At 46.6% G+C, this 16468-nt stretch overlaps 1 protein-coding gene across 1 annotated transcript in view; it reads right to left on the bottom strand.

Moving 5' to 3' along the window:
• The window catches only part of CAPZB (capping actin protein of muscle Z-line subunit beta), a 56435-nt gene that overhangs the window by 37433 nt on the left and 2534 nt on the right, over nt 1-16468 (bottom strand). The window lies entirely within an intron of this gene.

Genomic DNA, 16468 nt, shown 5'->3' on the forward strand with positions numbered 1-16468 from the left:
CCTTTATGTACACTGGGAGCATTTGCACCAAGACAAATTCCTTGTGAATTCTAATCAGACATCAGGCAGATGCTGGGTTGGAAACAGGGGCCTTGAGTGTGCAAAGCCAGGACTCTGGCAGCATGGCGTTGCCTCCTTTAGGCACATGGATCACACAGCCCATCAGTCCTGAGGTGGGGTCAACAGTGCTTCAAGGGATGTGTTCAAGCTCTCTGCCAAGTGGAGATTCAACCGATGCACATGATGGACCAAGCCAGGGACAGCTGTTCCCAGAAGACAACCCACCCAATTCAGCATCGAGCAGTCTTACCCCCCCGCCAGCCAGCCAGCCACCAGATCTTCCTATTGCCCCAACGAAGATGGGAGAATAGGGTGGTGGGCATTGTTGTGGTATCTGTACTTTCATTCTTTCTCTACCACCTGACTCCAAGGCAAAGCCAGAACGTGCAGATAAAATAATATTACGGAAGAAAAAAAAAAGAGATTTCCTCCGGCACCGAAGTGCCTATCGAGAAAGAAGACAACTATAGAACTAGATACGTGGCAAAAACTCTGGGAAAGAAACTATAAGTTGACGATCGCAACCACTTATAAAGAAGGTTTGTATAAAATGTTTTATAGGTGGCACTTAACCAACTGGCGAAACTAGCCAAAATGTTTAAAACTACGTCCACCAAATGTTGGAAATGTAATCAAAAACTGGGCACATACCACCACCTGTGGTGGACGTGCCCAAAAGCAAAAATAAAAATAAAAATGGGCAAATATGTGGTTAGAAAAAAAATGTTAAGACAGCATATAGATTTTAAGCCAGAACTATTTTTGTTAGGCGTAATACCAGAAAAATATGATAAAGAGAATGTATATTTATTACATGTTTTAACACCACCAAGAATTGTATTTGCACCACATTGGAAAAGCGAGGGAACACCTACAGAAGATGTAATTAAAATTAATATTGGACTGTGCAGAAATGGACAGATTAACACTGGAGATAAAAGAAAAATAGGACAGAGTATTTTTCGAACTTGGGATTTATTTAATCAACGGTTGGACAACACAGGTAGAAATGAGCCATGGTGACGCAGTGGTTAGAGGGCAGTACTGCAGGGCTGCTTCTGCTGACTGCCGACTGCCAGCAGTTCGGCACTTCAAATCTCACCAGGCTCAAGGTTGACTCAGCCTTCCATCCTTCCGAGGGGAGTAAAATGAGGAGCCAGATTGTTGGGGGGCAAGAGGCTGATTCTGTCAACCACTTATAGGGCTGTAAAAGCACCGTGCAGTGGTATATAAGTCTATAAGTGCTATTGCTGTTGCTAAACTGGAAACTTCAGATGTAAATGAATTGACTGAGACAGCACTGTTCTTTAAGCGCATATTGTATGTAAAAGAAAAAACATATATATAGAGAGAGAGGGGTGGGAAGGAGGGAGGAGGGAGAGAGGGAGTTTGACTTCGCAATGCCCTCCCTCTCAGATGGGGCTGGAATTCCCCCCTTCGGTGCCCAGAACAGCTCAGCTGATGGATGCAGAAAAAAAATAAAATAAAAATAAACTGCTGCCTGCAGTACTGTTACTGTAAGGCACCACAAACTCTCAGGGCACCGTCCCTCATTAGCAAATGGTTTCAATATTTCCTGTTTCACAGCAGCCAGAAATGGCAGCCATCCACCACGTCTGGAGCCAGACTCTTCGGCAGACATTCTCCAGAGGTTACCGAGCCTCTGCGGGGCAGCACTGGAGGTACCCAACCAGACCAGCAGATACCTCCATGGCAGAGAGGGGTCCCCGTGGCCCAAGCACTGGTTTCTCTCCTGAAAGTTACAGGTTTGGTTTTTTTGACAGCTCCAAAGCCTGTGGAAGCCTGGCTATAGGTCCTGATGGGGGGGGGTTGTATGGGGGATGGGGGGGGGATTAATTTGTAATAATTTAAAGGGAATAAAATTATTTTTAAATTATAAAGGGTTTTTGGTTTGGGGGGGTTTTTTTAAACTTTTTCTTTTTTTTTTTTGGGTGGGTGGGTTGTGGTGGGTGTCTTTTGGGGGGGGTTTTACCCAAAAAAAAAAACTTCAGAGTGTTGAAGGCCAGCCCAGATTCAAACATTCCTAGCTTAGTCAGAATAGAGCTGGAAGGGACCTTGGAGGTCATCTGGTCCAACCCACTGCTCAAACAGGAGATCCTATACCATTTTAGACCAATGGTCGCCCATCAAATCTCATCTTAAAGACCTCCAGTGATGGGGCAGCCACAACTTCTGGTGGCAAGCCGTTCCACCGGTTAGTTGTCCTCGCTGTTACGAAGCTTCTCTTTAATTCCAGGTTGCTTCTCTCCTTGGTTGGTTTCCACCCGCTGGTCCTTGTCTCGCCTTCTGGTGCTTTGGAAAATAGCTTTGGCAAGAAGATGGCTAAGATATCCCGGCACAGATCTAACTATGTTTATCTGGCATTCGGGCTGGGTGCAAGCCACCCCCCAAAACAAATCATCCACAACACCTCTTCGCTTAGGACGATTAAGAACAGCCTCTGGGCAAAAAAGGAAGTTATTGGTGTGAAGGGAAAAAGCTCACCATGTACCGCAAGAAACAGGACGGTTGCATTTTGGTAGACTTATCTGCGTGGGCACTGAACCAGGAATCCCATTAAAGAACGCCGCAGCATTCGATCACTTCTCTCTCCCTTCCTTATTTTCTGTTGATTTCTCCTCTTGCATCCAAGTGCCAATCATAGCTTGCCAGCTTACATTCAAGAAACAGGCCCCCTTCCCTGTGAACTCCCATATGCCAGTGAAGAATATTATTGGTCACTCGGGGTTGAAATGAGGGGCATCTGGTTATGGGTTTTGGGTTGTTTTGCACACATTTCCTGACCCAAACTAGGTTAACATGAGTTGTGGTGGCGCAGTGGTTAGAATGCAGGCTACTTCTGCTGACTGCCGGCCGCCTGCAATTTGGCAGTTCGATTCTCACCAGGCTCAAGACGGACTCAGCCTTCCCTCCTTCCGAGGTGGGTAAAATGAGGACCCAGATTGTTTGGGGGCAAGAGGCCGACTCCATCAACCACTTAGAGGGGGCTGGGAAGCACTGGGAAGTGGTAAAGGTTCCCCTCGACATACGTGCTAGTCACTCTAGGGGGCGCTGCTCCTCTCCGTTGCAAAGCCAAAGAAGAGCCAGCGCCGTCCGAAGACGTCTCCGTGGTCCTGTGGCCGGCATGACTAAATGCCGAAGGCGCACGGAAGGTCGCTGTTCCCTTCTCACCAAAGGGGTCCCTATTTTTCTACTTGCATTTTTTACGTGCTTTCGAACGGCTAGGTTGGCCGAAGCTGGGACAAGTCACAGGAGCTTGCTCCATTATGTGGCGGTAGGGATTCAAACTGCCGACCTTTCTGATTGGCAAGCTCAGCGTCTTTGCTACTGAGCCACCGTGTGTGAAGCGGTATATAACTCTAAGGGCTGTTGCCATTGTCAGTGCTCAGGTAACTAGGCAACATTAACCAAGCACGGGGAGCGCCAAGGACCCTTCTATGAGGGTGATTTCAATTGGAGGACGCTGGAGCTCCTCACTTCCTGACCATTCCTCTGCTTCCTCTCTCTCTCTCATCCCTTTATCTCCCAGTTCCCCCCACACAAGTACAGGAAGTACTTACAAGTTCACTTACAAAGTTACCACGGCATTGAAAAAAGTGACTTATGACCATTTTTCACATACTGGTGACCGCTGCAACATCCCTAGGGTCATGCGATTTACATTCAGAGGCTTGACAGCTGACTCGTATTTATGACGGTGGCACAGTGTCCCCCCGGGTGTGTGTGTGTGTGTGTGTGTGTGTGAGATGTCACGTGACTCCCTTTTTGCGACCTTCTGGCCAGCCAAGTCCATAAGGGATCCGGATTCACTTAACAACCGTGTTCCAATCGAACAACGGCCGTAATTTCATTTAGCAAACGCGGCGAGAAAAAGTCGCCAAATGAGGCAAAAGTCACACTGAACAAATGTCTCGCTTGGCAACATACATTTTGGGCTCAATCTTGGTCGTACGTCGAGGGATGGAAATATTTTTTACTACTGGTTCTGTGGGCGTGGCTAGGTAGGGAGTGGCCATGTGAACTGGGCAGGTGTGGCTTTTGTGTGTGTGCAGCACCCCACCCTACCCCAGGGCTCCATTTTTTTGGCCTCCTGGATGAAGGAGTTAAGACAGCAAGGGGGATTCCGGCACAGCTGATCATTAGAACAGCTGATCATCGGGAGGAAGAGAAAAAAAAGAAACACTGGTTCAGCCCAACCGTTAGCTGTTTTTTTTACTACTGGTTCAGCCTAACGGTAGCATTTTTTACTACCAGTTCGCCCGAACCAGGCCAAATTGGTAGAATCCCACCACTGTCTACCTGTAAAATAACTGTTTTAAGTTGGCCCCAAAAAATGCCGCTCTGGCAGCAAAGTCCAGGCAGGGGGGGCCCTGCCACTGTGTCCCGCTTCGCTTCGTTGTCTCCATGCTAGATCTAGATCAGTTGTGATGTCAGGCGTGCGACACTGGGATCGTGGGAATGGACGCCCCAGCAGGGCCAGCTGGAAAGTTTTTAAGAGGTTGGAAGAGGGGAAAGGATCGTCTCACCAGCTGCTTCCTTCAGCATTTTGCTACAACTCAGGAATTGGGCTGAAACTGGAAATATTACCTATCTTTTCCAAGATTTACGTTCTGTCAGCCTGGGCTGGATTCCAGCAAACGTCAAGACCGATCAGGGAAATTTCTACGCTGTCAATAGATCTTTAAAGAACCAGGCAAAAAGCAGGGAGGCGTTTTTTGAACCAAATGACCCTCATGCTGGCTAATATATTCTTTCTTCCCTGCCTCAGAGCAAAGCCCAGACCAACATGCTTTTAAAAAGGAATGTCAGAAATTTGTATTTCCGGTTCCCCGGCACCAAGTAAGTATAGAAATGACCATCATTAAGACAAGGGAGCAACTGACCATCGAGAGGCAAAAGAGAAGGAATGAACAATGCTAAAGCTATTTTGTTTTGCTCGCGATTTCATTTTTAAATAGTACTTCCAGCACATTCAACAAAACATTTGGGTAAAAGGTGGAAGATTTCAGGACCCCCTTTGTCCTTCCCTTAGTGGGGGAAAATGAAAGGACCATAAAAGGGGGAGAGAGAGGAATAATAAGCATCTCTCTGATAACATTTGAATTGTAAATGCAATTTAAAATTACTAACATTCGTGACTAAAATACGGGGGTCGTGTTAGACAAGAGAAAAATATTTTTTAAAAAATTAGATCACCTTTCCCGCTCATAAGCTGTTTTTAATCGCTTACCAATTCTTAACTTTTTTTTTTTTTTTTTTACTGTGCATTTCCTGAGTCAGGAGCTTCGTTGGTCAAAAGCAACTTAACTGGATGCCTCGTTCTAAAAGACAGCATGGAGGAAGGAAAATCTGGGCCGTTTGTGGAAGAAAAACAAAGAAACCAAGAGGCAGCAGCTCTTCACAGACTGACCCAGTGGGGGGGGGTTCTGATCCTAATTTGGGACTGATTTGTACCTGGCAAACTTCCACCCAGCCCGTCTTTGCTCCAGCGAGCGGAGTTCAAAATAAACCTTTTGTGGCCCTTCCAGTTGCTCCGGGGGATGGAGAGATCTGAAGTGTGGAGTTTAACTGTGAACATTAGCCAAGATAAAGCATCTTTCATTTATTAAAGTATCCCCTGCAAAGGTGGTGTTTTTGTTGTTCGGGAACACCTCTCTGCACTGTCTCCTTTGTTTTGGCACAGCAGCACAGCCAGCCCCGGCTCCTCTCACGTTAAACAAGTGTCCCACGGACTGAAATCTGCCCCGAGGATTCCTTCCAAGGGAGGTCACCTAGGCCGCCTGGAGAACGGAAACGCCCCGTCAAAATAACTCCAATAGTTAGTCTCTTGTTAAGAGTCAAGTAAGCCTCTGGAACTTTCTAGTTTGGTGGCATTTTTGGAGTTCTCGTCTCTAATGATCTATGATCCAGAGCTCACTGTAACAACATTGCCGAAAAGGCATTAGGAGTCGTTAACCTAATTTGCGTAGTTTCTTCTCTGGTAATACTGTACGGCTAACTAGAGCATACAAAATATTTGCTAGAACCATTCTCGAATACAACTGATCAGTCTGGAACCTGGACTACATATCGGACATTAATACTATCGACAGAGTCCAGAGATATTTCACGAGAAGAGTCCTCCACTCCTCTACTCGCAATATAGAATACCTTATGCCACCAGACTTGAAATTTTGGACCCGGACAACCTAGAACTACACCATCTAGGGTCTAACCTAAACATAGGATATAAATTTATCTGCTACAATGTCCTACCTGTCAATGACTACTTCAGCTTCAACCGCAATAACACACGGGCAAACAATAGATACAAACTCAAGGTAAACCGCTCCAAATTCAATTGCAGGAAATACGACTTCAGCAACAGAGTGGGTCAATGCCTGGAATGCACTACCTGACTCTGTGGTTTCTTCCCCAAACCCCAAAAACTTTAACCTTAAGACTGTCGACTGTGGACTCACCCCATTCTTAAGAGGTCTGTAAGGGGACGTGCATAAGCGCACTAACATGCCTACCATCCCTGTCCTAATGTTTCCTTTTTATTCACGCCCATTTCATGTCGTCTTAATCGTGTTTCCAATTATACCTGTTAATCTAAAACTTGCTTGATAAATAAATAAATACATTTTTGAAGAGGCCGATCGAAACAGAGGTCAAGAGGAGGAACGTGAAAAAGCAGAGATTCTGAAGGGTAAAGGGGACTTGTTAAAGGAGAATCAGGGGCAGGGGGTGCAGTGGATCTGCTACAGAAGGGGTCGCCGACCTTTCGGACCTCAGGGACCACCAAACTCATAAGTTTAAATCCCAGGGACCACTAACCGGTTCTGTGGCCGTGGCCTAATTTGTGGGTGTGGCTTGGTGGTCATGTGACTGGTTGGGCATGGCTTGTATGTAAATATTATAAATATTTATATAAGTATTGAATTTTTTTTTATAAAAAAAAAGAGCAACTTTTACCCAAAATCAAGCAAAGCAGGCAGGCAGATTGAGTTGCTCACAGAATCACAGATTCATTCAGAGATCTATCTGCCATCAGCTACCTGAGTCTGTCACATAAAATTTGCTAGCAAGTAAACTCACAAAATTAACTCACAACACACCATGTATGTAAATTTTTTTTTTATATAAAAAAAGAGCAAAGCAGGGAGGCAGATTGAGTTGCTCACAGAAACATTCAGTGATCTATCTATCTGCCATCAGCTAGCTCAGTCTCTCAAATTTGCTTGCCACGAATCTGCACTGAATAATAGAAACTTCAGTCCTAAGAGAGGTTCGGCTGTGCTTTAAAGCAGAGCTGAATATCTAAAGACTCACTAGAAAGCAAGAAATCCAACCATTTCCTGCTTTCTAGCTAATCTAAATCTACTGGCATAGCAGAACAGCTGATGGTCTGAAAGAAAAAAAAAGGAAAAATAGCAATTTAGCAAGCAAGTTTGCCAGGGAAGGAGTGGGCAGGGAGGGTTCCCCCGGGCCATGTGGGTGGCGCAGCCTGGATTAATTGCTTTGGGGGGTGCTCTGGGGGTGAGATTTCTCTGCAGCCCACCAAAATCTTCTCACAGCCCACCAGTTGGCGACCGCTGTCCTACAGGCAGGGTCAGAAAACAGAAAGGTGCGCCTGCCCAGGGTTTGTATGAGAGGGGACATATGAAGAACGGTTGCTGGACCTGGGTACGTCTAGTCCAATGAAAAGGACTGGGGGGGACATGATAGCATGATTCCAATATCTGAGAGACTGTCCCAAAGAAGAAGGGGGTCAAGCTATTCTCCAAAGAACAAGAAGTAATAGGTGGAAAGTAACCAAGGAGAGACCCGACCTAGAGCTAAGCAGAAATTTGCTGACAGCGAGAGCAATTAATCAGCAGAACAAATTGCCTCCAGAAGTTGTGAATGTTCCATCACTGGAGACAGAGATTGGACACCCATTTGTTTGAAATGATATAGAGATTCCTGCCTGAGCAGGGGGCTGGACTAGAAGACCTCCAAGGCCCCTTCCAACTCTTGTCATTCTGTTTTATTGCTTTCTTCAAAGGGCAGGCAGCCCCTCAGAGAACTAGAAGGGCGGATGAAAGACCCCAGGCTTTCCCTCCAGGAACCCCCAGCCCGGCCATTTTGAGAGCGTGCCCAAAACAGGCCCATGCCAGACTCCCAAGACCACACAGATGGATGGATGACTCCAGGCCACGAAGTAAATTCTCACAGAGCAAGAAACATTCTTGACGTACCAGCAGAGACCGTAAATTAAGCTTAAACGGAAACATTCCCTTTTTTACCTCTCCTCTTAGAGGAGTTCCCATTTTAGCTCTCAGCCAGAGGTATCTTCCCCGCAGGAGAAAGGCCTGAACAAAACGCAGCCTTTTGACTCAGCAGCTGCGTCCTTGAAACTAGTCGAGAAAGCGCTTAGGGACTCTGGAGAGAAAAGGCAACGAAAAGCATCTAGCCACAAAAACTTTAGAATGGTCCTTTTCTGCCTCAAAGAAAGAAAGGTGACTGGGCTACAATAAACGGGAAGCCCGCATTACGGTGTTCAGAATAAATAGAATTATCTTTTGCAAAATGTGAAGGACCGAATACTGAGCACAAACGGAAGGAAGGAAGGAAAGCAATACAGGCCACAGGGCAAGGCGTAAAAGAAAAAAAAAAAAAAGGATGAAGACTTCAACACGAGAAGTGCCAACTCTACAGAAAATTGCGTCGAATCCGTCTTCTTTATTTTCAGAAATATTCTGGCTGGCTCTCGAGGAGATGATGGTGCTGGGCTGGAAGCTGGACCACTTAAAGGAAGACTGAAGCTTGTCAATATGGCAGTAACCATAAACTCCATTTGGAAGAAAAGAAAAGAAAGTGAAATATTAAAAAAGGACGAACACTCGTGAGCCAATCAAATCTCAAGAACTTAGGGACGTTTATTTTTCTCCTTTCACTTAGGAGCATTGGTACCACTTTGCAAAGCTGCACCAGAGGCCTATGAGGTTTCCCAAAGGAAAAATCTGCTTATTAAAAAGAGGAAGATGGTCTCATCTCTGCCACAACCTCATCAAAACACAACATCTGCCTTTATAAATTCCTTGTGTGTCCACTCACACTTGGCCAATAAAGAATTCTATTCTTTTTTTATTCTTTCTGGCTTGTTGTGAAGCCTCATGCTTCTATACAATATACCAGAAAAATATTGCCAAGGCAGCAGCTTGGGCCTCTCTTTCCTCATTCATGGGATGTTTGCACAGAAGTGTATTGCTTTTTACCAGCATTCAAAGCACTCCTAAAAGGACATTTCCTTGTAGGCAATTGCTGGAGGGTTTAGGGCCAAAGTTTTCCCTACCCTGATCTCTCAAAGAAAGCAGTAGCTTGAATTTAGAAGTAGTTATTAAACTTGTTGTAAGTGAAGGTCCCATTTCTGCTTAAAAGTGAAGGATTTTTTAATTTATATATTGGACTAGCTCGATAGCCATGCTTCGCTACGAAGCTATGTGGTCGGGCTTTGTTTTTGGGGAGGAAAATAAGGGGAAAAAACACACACACCCCGCCAAAATTCCCCGCCTCCTAAAAACACACAAGCCTCCACACAACAGACCAACTAATCCTGTCCAACAGCTCATTGACGGTGGTCCTTAAGTTCGTTGTGAAGTGCAATTATAGCTCTGGGATAAAAAACTATGAGAAGGTTGCAAAAGGGGAAGGCGTGAGGTTGGGACGCCGCAACGGTCGTAAGTATGAGTTGGTGGCCAAGCAAATTTTGATCAGGTGACCCTGAGGAGGTCAAGTGAATTTTGATCAGGTGAATTTTGATCAGGTGACCCCGAGGAGGCAGCAAAGGTCATAAACTGTGAAAAATGGCCACAAGTCACTATTTTCAGTGCCGGTGTAACTTTGAACGGTCACTCAATGAGTTGTTGTAATTCGAGGACTAAGCTGTATTTGCAGAGTCTCCCCCAGTCAGTTAGCATTCTGGAATTATATGGTTATAGAGCCAGTTCCACCTAACCTTATTTCTATATAAAAGCGAAAGGCCCCTCATGCGTCATCACAAAATCTCCAGTACCGTAAAGCCTATAAACTTGAAATTGGGCACATATATTCCTCTTGGCTCACTAACAAAGGACTTTTCGAAATGACCATCAGACCCATTAGCATTTCCTATATTATTATTATTAACAAGCTCTGGTGCTAAAGATGTTTACTCCCCCTCCCCACCTGAAAAGAAATCTCTTCCAAATGCAAAACACAAGCAGAGGAGTTTCAGTTTCAGGGCACCAAGCAGCTTTAGTACAGAACAGTTGAGCTAAGCCACGCCCAGGCTCCTTGCTGTCTCCTTGCTCACACAGCAAATACTCTCTCAGTTTCCAAACAGCACTCAACTCTCTCACACACTGACAGGACGCTAGCCAGATGAATACCGATGGATGCTGGTAAGCAGGGGCACAATTTTTCCTCCTTATTTTCCTCCCAAAAAAAATAAGCCCGAAAACATAGTTTCGTAGCGAAGCCTGGATATAAAACTAGTTGCTTATGAGGAAGCTGCTGGAGGCTGGATTTCTCCTTTTGCTTTCTTCCCCTCCCAATGAGGCCTGAAAGTGTTAATTTCTTTCTCCAGGCGCACCTGCGAGAGCCGAGCACCAAACCACAGCCCTCCAAAGGCAGGCTATTTCTGCTTAGGCGCTGGTGCAAAAAATAAACGGGGGGGAAAAGCAGATAAGGAAGAGATCGGTTTCAACTCCATAAACCCGTCGGCCAAAAAAGAAGGGTGGGGAAAAGAGAAAAAAGAAGAAAAGCAGAAGGGCAGGACAGCAGATACCCTGGAACATTATCAGGGAAGTTTTATTTACAGCTCTTCTGCTAGCCTGGGCAGATTCTACGCTGGAAGGAGGAAGTGCAGGCGGGCAGCCCGGGAGGGACTGTCCTCGGCCCCTGATCCTGCTGAAGGGGTATCCAGTATCAGGTCTCCTGGCCCCAGGCTAGGCTTGGAGGCACCTCGTTCCCGGATTCTGTTCCTGGCACCACTGTTTGCTCTTGGAGCCTGAGGCCACAGGAAAAAGCTGGACACCTCTGGAAGCTTTCAAGAAGGGACTGGACTGCCACTGTCAGAAACAGAGCCGGGCGGAGGGGGTTGGGCTAGATGACCTACAAGGTCCCTTCCATTGAGTCCCACTTCTGCCTGCTGCTCCTTAGGCAAACAGCCGTGTTCCCCAGCCTTGCAAGTCAACTCCAGGTCATGGACTTTCCCCGCCACAGGCAAAGGAGCGCAAGGGAGCCATGGGGCTGATTCAGAACTCAGTTCCAATGCCCCACCCTAGGTTCCTCAAGGAAGTGCTGGCTTCCAACCAGAGAATGAGGAAGCTTAGCAGAGGAGCCCTTGCAAAGGGACACACACACACACACACACACACACACAAAGAGAGCAAAGAAGGAAAGCAGAGAAGCCGTTGCCCCCAGCCTATTTTTAGGATTGAAATGCGTGCTTAATTTCCAAGTGGCTATCAGGGTGTCAACCTTTTAATGGCTATCAGCAGCAGAGGACTAACCAGACTGGCTGCAACCTCTAGCTTAATCAGCACCCTCAAAAATCAAGGCTCTTCCAACTTGGCAAGTTTAAGACTTGTGGGCTTCAACTCCCAGAAGCCCTGAGCTACCATGACTGGAGGAGGAATTCCGGGAGTTGAAGTCCAGAAGTCTTAAAGGTGTCAAGTTTGAAGGCCCCTGCTCAAAATCTTTGTGAAAGCCCCCCTCTTAAGGAGGAACCAGGAGAAACCACCTCCAAGTCCAAAGGCCACAGAGGAGCAATAAACACGGGCCTTTGAAGGGTGAATTTAGACCTCAGCACCAACCAACCAACCACCCGCTTCTCCAAAGGATTCCGTTTCTCTTGCCCACTTGGGAGAAACGTTGCACTTGGTGGCTCTTGACAAACTATTCTTGTGGCTAAAGGTTAACCATCTTTTCCGACATCAGAAGAGGCGCCTACTGGTTTCTTTGAGCTTTTTATAGGTGTTCAGGGAAATAAAAATGTGTGGGGTTAGCCCCTCAAGAGATGGGGAGGGAGGCCTGCAAGACTGGCCTCCGGGTGCTCTCCGGTCAACCTTGGTGGGTTTTTATTATATCATGGCAGTTAAAACCGCTAGCAAGCAAAGAAACCCCTGCAGAATTCAACGGTGATTGCACACCAAACAAGGAGTCGTGAAAGGACCAGCTCTTCTAACGGCACGGATGCTCTGAGGGTACGGAGTCCAGAATTTTACTACTTCAGGAACCACTAAAAAATACCACCATGAGCCAAGCCCACCAGCATCGTAAAGGGCTCTCCATCAGTTTGAACTGGGGTACCAGCAAGCGTTTCCCCTAAATCGACAGAAACGGATGCCTGCGTCCATCTACCTGTAAGGCTGACCTAAGTGGGTGGCTTCCCTTCTGTAGTCTGAATGGGTAGGGCCCAAAATTTGGGGAGCTTTGATAATGGAGTGGAAGATTCTGGGGGGGCAGTGGGGTTATATACGAGGTACAAAGTCAAGCCACGTAAACATTGGAAAGCAGCCATTTCATTCTTTAACTCTCCTGGGCCCACTTGCCCTCCAACAGGTGCCCCTTTTAGAACCCCCCAGGCCTCAACTTTTTATTTAAAAAAAATAAAATCCAACGCTGCCCTCAATCCCACAGAAACTGGTTTTTCTTGCAGTTGCTTCCCGGTCCTCAAACATTTCGGATCAAGTAGGCTTAACGCTTCTCCAGTAGGAAGGTCTTTCTGAGTGCCTCTTCGGTGCCGGCTGTTCTACGGGCAGTGTGTGCACGCAAAGACCATTTTTATCCCCCCCCCCCCGGCTTTTTAATTCATTAAAACCTTTTTTGGGGGGGGTGGGGGAAGATGCAGAAACGTGGCTGAGCGAGGAAAAACAAGCCTTTTAATAAAACGCAAACCTTCGTGGCGAGGGAAATGGGGAGGAGACCGGGGCTTAAGCAAGGACTGTCACGCAAAACCTCTCTTCCCCCCTCCCCCTTTTGCCACTATTCAAAGCCTGTCCCTGGAAATCACACCCCACTTCTGCTCCTGCTGGCTCTGCCCCACAAATGCAAAGTCAGCTTCACCTCCTCTTCCAAAAGGAGCAAGTACAGCACCCACAAGTGCTCTAAAAATAGAGCAGCCCCTACACCTTATGGTTACGTTTTGTGCTACGGAACTGCGACTAAAAATGCACACCCAGCAGCGGGTCAGGCCTGAGAGCCTTATTAATGTGCCTTTTCCCCCCCCCTCCGGTGTGTGTCTGTGTGTGTGTGTGTTAGGCTAGCTTTCCTGCCAGCATTGTAGAGCCTAACGCACAAAACAAGGGGAGAGCCTCTTGCCACCTTATAAAACCTCCAGGAAGGGGGAAATAAATAAATAACCATCTTCTCAACCACTCGGAAGGAAAGAAAGCCTGCTCCGTTTGAGGCACCACGCTTAATTGGCATGGTGGTTAAGCGATCCCTCCTTTGCAAGCAAAACAGAAATTAAACGGGCCATCTGAAGTGAGAGTGCCAGCCGCTAAGGAAGGAAGGAGAAAACAAAAGCCTGGCCAGAGGGCACGGAAAGAAAAATAAGATGGATAAGGCCTCTAATGAAAAACAGCTTGGCCCAGGAGGCACAGAGAGTCATCTCAGTAACTTCAAGAAACACTTGGAAAAGTAAGCCATGGGTTCGAAAGGATCAGACGGTTTGCCCAAAACATATCTATACTATATATATATATATATATATATATATAGTTTAAAAAATGTAGTTAATATAGTTTAATATATTTTAAATATAGTTTATATATATTTAAAAAATGAAATCATAGACAGCTAGGTTTGTTTCGATTTAGGCTGCCGCTACAGAAACTCTGCAAGCGCTGTGGCTTTTCTTTAATATGCTTCGATTCTTTTACCAAATGTCTTGTTCACTGGTAGCATTAAAAGGGTTGTGGGGTTATTCCAACCCTCCTAACACAACGGTGTGTTTCTTGCTATGCATAGCAATGACCTACAAGCCAGTAAAAAGAGAACTTGTGGGTAAGTCTGTGAAACCAAAGGAGCGCATCGTTGCGATGCGGGCACTCAAGGCTTGCAAATTCTGCAAGCGTCAAAAATACATTTCTGATTGGTTCTGGAACATGCAAGCCGAAAACAAGTTCTCACGCTTAGGATTTGTGACTTGCCGCCACTCCCAGCAAAATCAAGTCGACCAGAAGAACAATTCTGTTCAGCACGAGGCTGTTCAGGCTTTGCCTCTCAGTGGGAAAGCGATAGGTTTTTAAATTGGAGCACTTCCTGTTGTGGTAGCCATTAGTTAAGAAGGGAACTGCTGCCCCAGGCAAGAAGCATTTCATTCTGGGCGTGCAAGCTGGAGAGATCTGCATCGCGCTGGCCTGTGACTCACAAGGCTGGGTGGCAGGCCGATACGGTTCCGTATTGATCCACAAGATGGGTTTGTGTTTTGGGAATCCGCCGAGTTACTGGTAGAAGCTGGCCCAAATCCACTTTGAAAGACACACAGCGTCAGGTGCTCCTGCGAGTACACAGGCCACAGTGACAACCCCACCTCTAGGACTCAATGACTCACCTTGTGTCTCTAGGAGCACCCACTCTATTGTGTCCCGCAAACGCTAGCTACAGAAGGACACTCTCTCTTTCATTGAGCAAACCCAACACGCTCAAATCAGGCCGATGCCTTTCCTCACACCAATTTCCAACTGCTGAAGTCGTTAAGCCTACTGGGCCTGAGGAGAACCTACCGTGTTTCTCATATAATAAGGCCGGGTCTTATTTTTTTTTGAGCCCCGAAAAAATGGCTAGGCCGTCTTTTCGGGGGGTGACTTAATTTCCCTTCCCCCTTGCATCTTCGGGCGGGCGGCGATGGCTTGGATGTTGACCTCGGCGTTGGTGGGGCACTTCGTATCGGGGTCCACGCAGGCAGCACCATATCCGGGTGTGCAACAAAAGTACTTCCTAACGGCAAGCCCCCCCCACCATTCCCCCCCATTTCGCATGTTTTAATATAGGCCTTAATTTGGGGGGAGGGGCTTAATTTCATTTCATGCCTATAAAACATGCTGGGACTTCCTATTGGGGGAGGCCATATTGTTGGAGAAACAGGGTACCTTCTCCCAACAGGAGAGCAGGTTAAGATGCAGAACCTTACTTCAAAATAGAATCTCAGAGCCATTCCAGTCCAACCCGGTGCCCACTCGAGAAATAGAAGCCTGCCCGCCCAGTTGCTTCTTTGCTTCCACAAGAGTAATTTGTTTTCACAATTAGTCCTGTGATGGGAGATCTCCTCCCCCACACCCCCAGCAATATCCAGACCTCATCTTCTCACACTGCATATTGTATCCCCATTACATCTCAGCTGCACTTCACAGTCGATGCCCCAACAGACAAAAGACCAATGGCATCTTCCCCTTCGGTACTCCAGCCACAACAGAACTCAACAGCAGAACACAAGCATCGCGTTTAGTCCCCCCCCCGCAAAGCCTTTTTTCTCAAGAAACTGAGGGTTTCATTCCCTGTATAGGCTATTATTATTTCTCTTCTGAGAAAAAAGAAAATAAGAGAAAAAAATGTATCATCTTCACAGCAAGACTGCCCGGTCCTCTCTGCCCAGGCATTTTTGATACCCTTCCCCTTTCTTCTCCTCCTCCTCCTCCTCCACCACCACCCCTAAGATTACTTAAAGATCCTACAACCCTGGGCGTGGAGGGATCTCTCAAACTCAGCTTCTTGACTTCCTCCAGATTTGCCATGTGCCCATCTCTAATTTTATCCACTGTTACCATTCCTGGAAAAACTTACAATCCAGACTTGCATTTTGAGCAGCAGAGGAAAATAAGCAATCCTTATTTTAGAAATCTGGGTGGGCCTTGCTTTCACCTCTTGGTCCTCATTCTTTCTTTACTCCACCCAGCCAGATAGAACTCCTTCTCTCCTTTTGAGAAATATATTGAAGGAAAGAAACACAGGCATTTTTCTTTTCTTTTCAGTACACAAATTCCATGTCCGTTGCTCCCCTACTTTCATCGTCAGTCGATTCCCCCATCTTTCCTCCGCTCCCCATCACTTTCAGTCTCCCCAATGAAATTACCTCACAAATGTCGATTATGATGCCCTTGAGGTGGGTATGGAGAGGGGGGGGGCATCACAGTACTGCCTCCTGTCTCCCAACACCCCTCATCTCTCCCTAACTTATTCTCTCGGGCCAAAGAGCTATAATTACAGGTCTTCCTCAATTCCGTGTCAGAAATAAACCTTAACTTCCTGCCAAGCACAGTTCCCCTGCTTAAGACATCTCCAAATTGACATAGTAGCTGGAGGGAGGGAAGAAAGGAAGGAGAAATAAAGGGAGGGAGAGAGGGAGGGATATGGAAGGAAGGAGAGACATGGATGG

This window comes from Notechis scutatus, chromosome 16 (assembly GCF_049901735.1).
Source record: "Notechis scutatus isolate UNSWTSFEM ecotype Mainland chromosome 16, rNotScu1.2, whole genome shotgun sequence".
NCBI classification, from domain to species: domain Eukaryota; kingdom Metazoa; phylum Chordata; class Lepidosauria; order Squamata; family Elapidae; genus Notechis; species Notechis scutatus.